This window comes from Sapajus apella, unplaced genomic scaffold, assembly GCF_009761245.1.
Source record: "Sapajus apella isolate SASKATOON/1434 unplaced genomic scaffold, GSC_monkey_1.0 scaffold5, whole genome shotgun sequence".
Classification (NCBI taxonomy): domain Eukaryota; kingdom Metazoa; phylum Chordata; class Mammalia; order Primates; family Cebidae; genus Sapajus; species Sapajus apella.
The window spans coordinates 35,788,385-35,798,409 of NW_022436945.1; the positions used below are offsets into that span (position 1 = coordinate 35,788,385).

The window sequence follows — 10,025 nt, forward strand, 5'->3', positions numbered from 1 at the left end:
GGGTTCTGTGGCTTGCATCTGCTATCCCAGCACTGTGGGAGGCTGAGGAAAATAGATCACTTGAGCCTAGGAGTTCAAGATAAGCCTGGGCAACATGACAAAACCCCATCTCCCCAAAAATTAGCCAGGCAAGGTGGCATGCATCTGTAGTCCCACCTATTCAGGAGGCTGGGGTGGGAGAATTACCTGAGCCTGGGAAGTCAAGGCTGTAGTGAACCATGATCATGCCACTGCACTCCAACCTGGGCAACAGAGCAATACCCCATGTCCCAAAAAAATATATATATATATGAGAAGATAAAGAAAAATCATAAATTACATAAACAAATGTAAAACCATCCATGCTCATCGTTTGAAAGAACCAAATCATTAAAATTGCCATATTGCTCGAAGCAATATACAGATTCAACACAATTTCTATCAAATTACCAACATCATTTTTTTCATAGAATTATTGAAAACAATCCTAAAATTACTAGGTCAGCAGTCCCCAAGGAGACGTGTCAGGTCCCTTTTGGCACTAGGGAACAGTTTTATGGAAGCCAATAATTTCATGGACTGGAGTTGTGGGGGTGGATGGTTTGGGAATGATTCAAGCAGATTACATTTACTGGGCACTTTATTTCCATTGATATTATGTGGTAATGTATAATGAAATAATTACACAATTCATCATACTAGAGAAACAGTGGGAACCCTGAGCTTTTTCCTGCAACTACACAGCCCCATCTGAGGGTGATGGGAGATGGTGACAGATCATCAGGCATTAGATTCTCATAAGAAGTACACAGTCTAGATCCCTTGCATGCACAATTAACAATATGATTTTTATTCTTGTGAGAATCTAATACTGTGGCTGATCTGACAGGAGACGGAGTTCAAGCTGTAAAGCAAGTAATGGAGAGTGGTTGAACATACAGAAAATGCTTCATATGCTCACCCACCACTCATCTCCTGCTGTGTGGCCCAGATCCTGGCAGGGGAATTGAGGACCCCTGTGTTAGGCCATTCTTTCATTGCTATAAAGAAATACCTGCTTTTTCGCAACGGGTTTGCCGCCAGAACATAGGTGTCGTGAAAACTACCCCTAAAAGCCAAAATGGGAAAGGAAAAGACTCATATCAACATTGTCGTCATTGGACATGTAGATTCGGGCAAGTCCACCACTACTGGCCATCTAATCTACAAATGCGGTGGCATCGACAAAAGAACCATTGAAAAATTTGGAAAGGAGGCTGCTGAGATGGGAAAGGGCTCCTTCAAGTATGCCTGGGTCTTAGATAAACTGAAAGCCGAGCGTGAACGTGGTATCACCACTGATATCTCCTTGAGGAAATCTGAGACCAGCAAGTACTACGTGACTATCATTGATGCCCCAGGACACAGAGACTTCATCAAAAACATGATTACAGGGACATCTCAGGCTGACTGTGCTGTCCTGATTGTCGCTGCTGGTGTTGGTGAATTTGAAGCTGGTATCTCCAAGAACGGGCAGACCTGAGAGCATGCCCTCCTGGCTTACACACTAGGTGTGAAACAACTAATTGTTGGTGTTAACAAAATGGATGCCACTGAGCCACCCTACAGCCAGAAGAGATATGAGGAAATCGTTAAGGAAGTCAGCACTTACATTAAGAAAATTGGCTACAACCCCGACACAGTAGCATTTGTGCCAATTTCTGGTTGGAATGGTGACAACATGCTGGAGCCAAGTGCTAACATGCCTTGGTTCAAGGGTTGGAAAGTCACCCGTAAGGATGGCAACGCCAGTGGAACCACGCTGCTTGAGGCTCTGGACTGCATCCTACCACCAACTCGTCCAACTGACAAGCCCTTGCACCTGCCTCTCCAGGATGTCTATAAAATTGGTGGTATTGGTACTGTTCCTGTTGGCCAAGTGGAGACTGGTGTTCTCAAACCTGGTATGGTGGTCACCTTTGCTCCAGTCAACGTTACAACTGAAGTGAAATCTGTTGAAATGCACCATGAAGCTTTGAGTGAAGCTCTTCCTGGGGACAATGTGGGCTTCAATGTCAAGAATGGGTCTGTCAAGGATGTTCGTCGTGGCAACGTTGCTGGTGACAGCAAGAATGACCCACCAATGGAAGCAGCTGGCTTTGCTGCTCAGGTGATTATCCTGAACCATCCAGGCCAAATCAGTGCCGGCTATGCCCCTGTACTAGATTGCCACACGGCTCACATTGCCTGCAAGTTTGCTGAGCTGAAGGAAAAGATTGATCGCCGTTCTGGTAAAAAGCTGGAAGATGGCCCTAAATTCTTGAAGTCTGCTGATGCTGCCATTGTTGATATGGTTCCTGGCAAGCCCATGTGTGTTGAGAGCTTCTCAGACTATCCACCTCTCCGTCGCTTTGCTGTTCGTGATATGAGACAGACAGTTGCTGTGGGTGTCATCAAAGCAGTGGACAAGAAGGCTGCTGGAGCTGGCAAGGTCACCAAGTCTGCCCAGAAAGGTCAGAAGGCTAAATGAATATTATCCCTAATACCTGCCACCTCAGTCTTAATCAGTGGTGGAGGAAGAACGGTCTCAGAACTGTTTATTTCAATTGGCCATTTAAGTTTAGTAGTAAAAGACTGGTCAATGATAACAATGCATCGTAAAACCTTCAGAAGGAAAGGAGAATGTTTTGTGGACCACTTTGGTTTTCTTTTTTGCTTGTGGCAGTTTTAAGTTATTAGTTTTTAAAATCAGTACTTTTTAATGGAAATGACCAAAAATTTGTCACAGAATTTTGAGACCCATTAAAAAGTTTAATGAGAAAAAAAAAAGAAATACCTGAGACTGGCTAATTTTTTTTTTTCAGACAGAGTCTTGCTCTTTCATCCAGGCTGAAGTGCAGTGGCTGGTGCAATCTCCACTCACTGCAACCTCTACCTCCCAGGTTCAAGCCATTCTCCTGCCTCAGCCTCCCGAGTAGCTGGGACTGCAGGCACGTGCCACAACACCCAGCTAATTTTTGTATTTTTAGTAGAGACAGAGTTTCACCAGGTTGGCCAGGATGGTCTCAATCTCTTGACCTGGTGATCCACCTGCCTCAGTCTCCCAAAGTGCTGAGATTACAGGTGTGAGCCACCATGCCTGGCTGAAACTGGGAAATTTATAAAGAAAAGAGGCTTAAAGGCTCACTGTTCTGCAGGCTCTGCACACATAATACCAGCATATGCTTGGCTTCTGGAAAGGACTCAGGGAGCTTTTACACATGGTGGAAGGCAAAGCAGCAGCAGGCATTTCACATGGTGGGAGCAGGAGCAAGGGAAGGAGTCGGAAAGTGCCACAAACTCTTAAACAAGCAGATCTCATGAGAACTCACTCGCTATCATGAGGACAGCACCAAGTGGCTATTGCTAAACCACTTACCAGAAATTTACCCACATGAACGAATGACCTCCCACCAGGTCTCACCTCCAACACTGGAAATTATAATTCAAAGTGAAGTTTGGTTGGGAACACGTATTCAAACTGTATTATTCCACACCTGATACCTCTCAAATCTCATCTTCTCATGTTTCAAAATACAATCAACTCTTCTCAATAGTCTCCCCAAAGTTTTAACTCATTCCAACATTAACTCAAAAGTCCCAAGTGTAAGTCCAGTCTCATCTGAGATATGTCTCCTTCCACCTATGAGCCTGTAAAATCAAAACAAGTTATCTGTTTCCAAGACACAATGGGAATACTGGCTTTGGATAAACATTTCCATTCCAAATGGGAAGAAATTGGTCAAAAGGAAGGAACTTCATGCCTTGTGCATGTTTGATGCCATGTGGGGCAGTCATTAAATGTTAAAGCTCCAAAACATTATAATCTCATTTGACTCTATGTCCTACATCCAAAGTACTCTGGTGCAAGGTGTGGTCTCCCTAGGCCTTGGGCATCTCTGTCCCTGTGGCTTTGTAGCATTCAGCCCCTGCAGCTGTTCTTATTGATTTGCATTGAGTGCCTACACCTTTTTCATGCTGAGATTGTAAGCTATGGGTGAATCTACCATTCTGGGGTCTGGAGGATGGTAACCTCTTCCCACAGTTCCACTAAGAAGTGTCCCAGTGAGAACTCTATGTGGGGCCTCCAACACCTCATACTCTCCTAACGGAGATTCTCTGTGAGGCCTCCACCCCTGCAACAAGCTTTTGTCTGAGCACCTGTACTCTCTCATACATCCTCTGAAATCTTAGTAGAGGCTGCCAAGTTCCCAACACTCTTGCACTCTATGTTCCTGCAAGGTTAAAACCACATGGGAGCCATAAAGGCTTATAGTACCTTCAGCTCTAAAAAGTGGAGGTCCTAGCAGTATTTGTGGTCCTCTAAGCCAAGGTTTGAGCTGAAGTGGCAGGGATGCTGGGAGCAATATCCCAAGGTTGTGCAGGGGTATGGGGCCCTAGACTTGGCTCACGAAACCATTCGGTCCCCCTAGGCCTCAGGGCCAATGATGGGAGGGTCTGCCCTGGAGATCTCTGAATTGCTTTGGAAGCCTTTTTCCCATTGTCTTGCCTATCAGCACTTGACTGTCTTTTAGTTATGCAAATTTCTCCAGCAATTGTTTGTTCTTCAGCCTGGTACCAATCTTACTGAAACTGTTTCAAAATACTGAGGAGGAAAGAACAAGAAATAATTGTATATTAAAAAAGACACTTGTTTATTGCAGCACTATTTGCAATAGCGCAGGAATTAGTAAGGTCATGTAGTCAATCTAACTGTTCATCAAATCAATAGATAATTGGATAAAGAAAATGTGAGATTATATGCACACATACACACACACACACATACACACACACACACACACACACACACACAGATATACCATGAAATACTACTCAGCCGTTAAAATGAACAAAATTATGTCTTTTGTAGCAATATGGATGAAACTGGAGGCCATCAACCTAAGTGAAATAACTCAGAGAAAATCAAGTGCCATATATTATCATTGATAAGTGGGAGCTAAACAATGTGTACAGATGAATATACAGAGTGGAATAATAGATTTGGGAGACTTCAAAAGGTGGGAGTGTAAGGAATCAGGAATTGTCTATTAGGCAAAATGTACACAATTTGGTAAATTGTTATAGTAAAAGCCTAGACCTCACCAGTATACAATATATCTATGTAACAAAACTGCACATCTACCCCCTAAATCTGCTAAAACATGGGCCAGATGTGGAGGCTCACACCTGTAATCCCAGCAATTTGGGAGGCTGAGGCGGGCAGATCACCTAACTTCAGGAGTTTGAAGCCAGCTTGGCCAACCTGGTGAAATCCCAACTCTACTAAAAAAAGATAAATAAATAATAAAATAAAATAATTAGCCCAGCATGGTTGTGGCAGCCTGTAATCCTAGCTACTTGGGAGGCTGAGGCAGGGAGAATTGCTTAAACCCTGGAAGCAGAGGTTACACTGAGCTGAGATTGTACCACTGCACTCCAGCCTGCAACACAGCAAGACTCAATATTAAAAAAAAAAGTATTTAATTGCTATACATTACATAAACACTGTGTTTCACAGTGGGATATACATCATAAGAAATAAAAAATTATTAAGTATGTGGATGATATACAATTAATTTTGTTCCTCCAAAATTCAGATTTTGATGTCCTAATTCCAAGTTCTTCAATGTAACTATATTTGGATATAGATTCTTTAAGGATGTAATTGAGCTAAATGAGATCATTAGGGTGGGCGCTTATCCAGTATGACTGGTGTATTTATAAGAAAAGGAAATTTGGACACAGACAACAGAAAAAGGATGATGTCAAGATACCAGGAGAAGATGGTCATCTAAAAGCCAATGGAATAGGCTTGGAATAGATCCTTTCTTCAGTCCTTAGAAGATGCCAACCCTTTCAACACCTTGATCTCAGTTATCTGGTTTTCAGAACTCTAAGAAAATAAATTTATGTTGTTTAAGTCACCTGTTCTATGACACTTTATTATGGAAGCCCTAGAAATCTATTATAGTTGGTTTATATTAGAATCAGGGAAGAGTGACACATCTACCACAAAAAAAAAAAAATTAACGCAATAATGTTGGGAAAGATATTGACGAGCATGTAGCACTCCTATTGATAACTCTCCTGTATGTGGATTTCTGTCCCTAAGATTTATGTTTAGATTCAGCTGCTCTCATGCCCAGCCCTTTCTAATGGAAATCCTGTGTCATGTATAAGAGAAAAATCTTAGCAGGAATTTAGTGTTCACAAGTTGAAGTATTAACTCATTTTGATCTTCCCCATACATCTCCTTGTAACTACAGTGAAGAGTTGTTATGGGTCAAGTCACACACCAATCATTGTAATGGCAATAGTTAATCATAATAAGAGGAAGTCAAAAGGATGATGGTATAATAATTACAACAGGTATACATAAAACATATTAGTGGCGTTTTGCTAATAATTAACTACCTTCATGGTTCAATTATTAAGGAGAGTAAAGCAAAGGAGATGAATGAGTCATGTATACTGAAAGTGTCTGCAAATGGTTTACATGTGTTTGAATCAGCCTAGGAAGAAACAGACTCAGGATGCAGTGGATCAGTTAACAATTGACCATAGGTCATTCCCTTAACAAAACAAAATTACTCTTGATGATTTGATAAGATTTCTCATACATAGATCTCCAATAAGCAGACAATTAGAGGCAACCTCATTTCTGCTAAAGCAAACACCTTTGTCAGTAAAAAGGATTTTCACCTCAGCTATACCAAATTGGTTCATTTATAAATTAAACATCTTTATTTCAAGCTCAAACATGCCTCAACCATGCCTAGCAACAATTGATGAAGGAAATATATGTCAAAAGGAGAGATCTGGTCAAGAGTCCTAGACTTCAACAAAAGGATCCTTCAGTTACTTAGAGACACTTCTGTCACATCCACACTGTAATTAAAATATCCCTCTGAATAGCACAGCATAGAGAGATGCTCTAAACCAGTATTTTATAACTATCAACTGTTGCTACAGAATGGGTGTGTGTGTGTGTGTGTGTGTGTGTGTGTGTACGCACATGTGAACATGTGAGGGTGACTGGTTAATTTATTCTCATGAAAATTATATTTCTCTGCAAAGTAGTATGTATAGACATAAGCTTTCCTTTCTAAGTTATCTCACTTATTATGCTATTTCCGTTTATTTTGGATGACACTTTACTTTGTGTCTTCAATTGTCTGTTTTAACCTTCTATTTTTTTCTTCTCTTGCTTTTGCTTTTAGTTCAATTTATACACAATTCATTAATAATCTGCTGCACTCCTTGTAAGTCACCTTCTCAGTTTATCACGCCACCCTCACAATTACTGCCAGCTAATAGCCCATGAGAAGTACTGCAAAATATAATGTCTCTGACATAATTTTACCACCCAAGACTTAAAAAATTGTCTTTCAAAACAGACCAAAAGATGACCTTTCTGTTGTTATCGACATTAGACATAAAATAACATATAAATCCATGTATATAATTCAGATATACATAAAATCACATATAACTGCATATATAGAATTAAGAAAATATAACATTTGTAGATGTGTCAAACTTTCATCTTTTTATAATTTCTGTATTGAGAAATTATTAAGAACTATAGGATTAGACAAAGAAAAGAGACTCCAGATATAACTCAGACACAATGGTCCTACATTCTCTAAAAGTTTTTCTCAGTCTGGTAATGAAAGAGGCAAAATATAATGGCTCTGAAGGGCTCATTAGTGCTTGTGTTGGCAATGTATTTTTAAGCATGGTAGTCAGAGTTCATTATTGGCCCATTATTGTGCCTGTCCACATAGACCAATTGCAATCAATATTGCTCTGTGCATCATAAAAGTGCTATTATTTAGTATCTTACCAAAATGAAGACATTAACAAAGAGGGGCAGTAACAGGCCAAATTAAAACTTTTAAATAAATAAATAATACTTTATTGATAGGGCAAGAGCTACAAAATATGGCTTCCAGAGGAAGAGGAAAGAAACTATATCACTGTGCCACTTTTAAAATTTTTCCTTCTATCAATCTGTTATTTCACAAAGTAAAAAATAAATCAATGGCAGCCAAAAGTGTACAGAGAACTCAAGTAAGATTGTTTTTAAACCCACTGCTAATTACAAAGAAATTGATAATTCAGGATTTTTCACCTCTTTATTCCCTATCATGTCTGTAATATTTTATATATCATATTTTCCATTATGGGGCATATAACTATGTGATAGTTTTAGGGTCATGCCTGCAAATTGAGGCAGGCATTCCTACCTGCATTCCTTTTGCTTGCATTCCACTGGATATCATTCAATCCCGTAGGTATACCTAACTGCAAGGGAGCATGAGAAATGTAGTCTCACGCTATGCCCAAGGAAAAAAATAAACAGATTTGGCAAATACCTCCTGGTTTTTGCTACAATCTCTCTTCTTCACACCAATTATCTGTTTTTGTTTTTGTTTTTTTAATTCTCAGGGTACATTCATTCCCCTTTTAAAGAAAGAATATCTAAAGCTCCATTTGACTATTTAACCCAGCTTGCTTTGCAGGATCTTTGGGTAATGTGCTATCTTCTTCCTTAGGTCCTAAGGTATTCCTTACGGTGTAGCAACATATAAACAAAAGTGACAAACTTGCTGCATTGCCAGCTAACACGAACAACCCAATACGCGATGATGAAGCAAGGACAAGATATGGCTAAAGAATTCTACTCTAAAAAGGGAAAACAGGAAACACACAGCAGTCACTGGTCCACAGCAATGATGAAATCCTACTCTGCAGTGACTGTGAAGATCCTATCCACGCTCTTTGCTCAGACCTGGGCTTGGTTACCTGGAAGCAACCACCTTATCCACTGGACTCAGTAGTACTTGGCTGTGCCCACTGGGAAGGGGTAGGGCATTTTGTGTTCTTCAGGAGTTAGCAGTCTGCATAACCTTATAAGGCTGCTTCCTGTTATGGCAAGTTGGAAGTATGGGCTAAAGACTGGTGGCAGTCATGTTATTTTTGGTGAGGCTCCTGGTTTCCTTACCAATACAGTTCCATCATAACCTAAGAGAACACAGAAAAAAGCTTCTCCCAAAAACTATATCTATTGTCATTTAGTCAGTTTAATATTCTGAAACACTCAAAAGCCTTTTCTAAATATAGTTCTTAAGTCTTCCTTGCTACCATGTCTTTTTATTTCATCCCTGCCCCTCCCTCCAAACAAAACAAAACAAAACAAAACTCTATTACTACTACTTTGAAATTTAAATTTCTGCTACTCTGAGGCCAGTTGAAATGATATGCTTCAATTTAAGGGCAACTCCCTTAATCTTATATGACTCCACAACTGAGCCATAATTTTTACGTGATAAGTCTAGATGGTCCTTATGCCTTTAATGTCTTTTCTGTCTTATTTACTATTATTTGAACTTAAAAGCTACTGATCAACTTTTGCAATCATGGAAAATCATTATCATTATTATTTATGCCTCAAAATTATCTTATTGTGATATGTTGGTAATACCAGTGAAAGGCAAACAACATATCCTAACATTCCAGCTCTTTTCAAAACTTCTTAAGAGCTACAGACTTAGTAGGCACTTGATCTACTTTCTAAGTTATCACAAGTCACAGTTTTATCAAATGTTTTTGTCATAACAGATAAGGATCTCCAGCTTTATGGCCTTCTATATTTACTGTCCACAACCAGCCTGCTGAGCCAATGCCCAAATTTAAATGCTTTCTTAAAGCAGCATACCTCTTCTGCTATAAATTTTTATGTTAGTTAGGTTAACTTAGCTACTGTAATAAACAAACATCAAATAAGTGGCTGACCAGACTGCAAAAGAATTTCTCAATCATACAGCAGTTCTATGCATACGTTCCTGTTGTTTTCCTCCAGATGATGATTCTGGGGCTCTGGTTATTTCCCATTATTATGGCTCTGCCGCCACCTTGACCTTACAGTTCTCAGCATCAAGCTAGTAGATAGGGAAAGTGTTAAGAGCTATTTATGGGAAAACCAACAGATTAGCTTTATAACTTCTTATAATTTTTGAGTA

The 10,025-nt window shown here is 39.9% G+C and overlaps 1 pseudogene across 1 annotated transcript; it reads left to right on the forward strand.

Annotated features, from left to right (window-relative positions):
- Nucleotides 1–1,021: 1,021 nt before the first annotated feature.
- LOC116548679 lies at nucleotides 1,022–2,777 on the forward strand (annotated as a pseudogene). The gene has a single exon (XR_004267503.1). The product of XR_004267503.1 is annotated as an elongation factor 1-alpha 1 pseudogene (transcript).
- The last annotated feature ends 7,248 nt before the right edge of the window (nucleotides 2,778–10,025 follow it).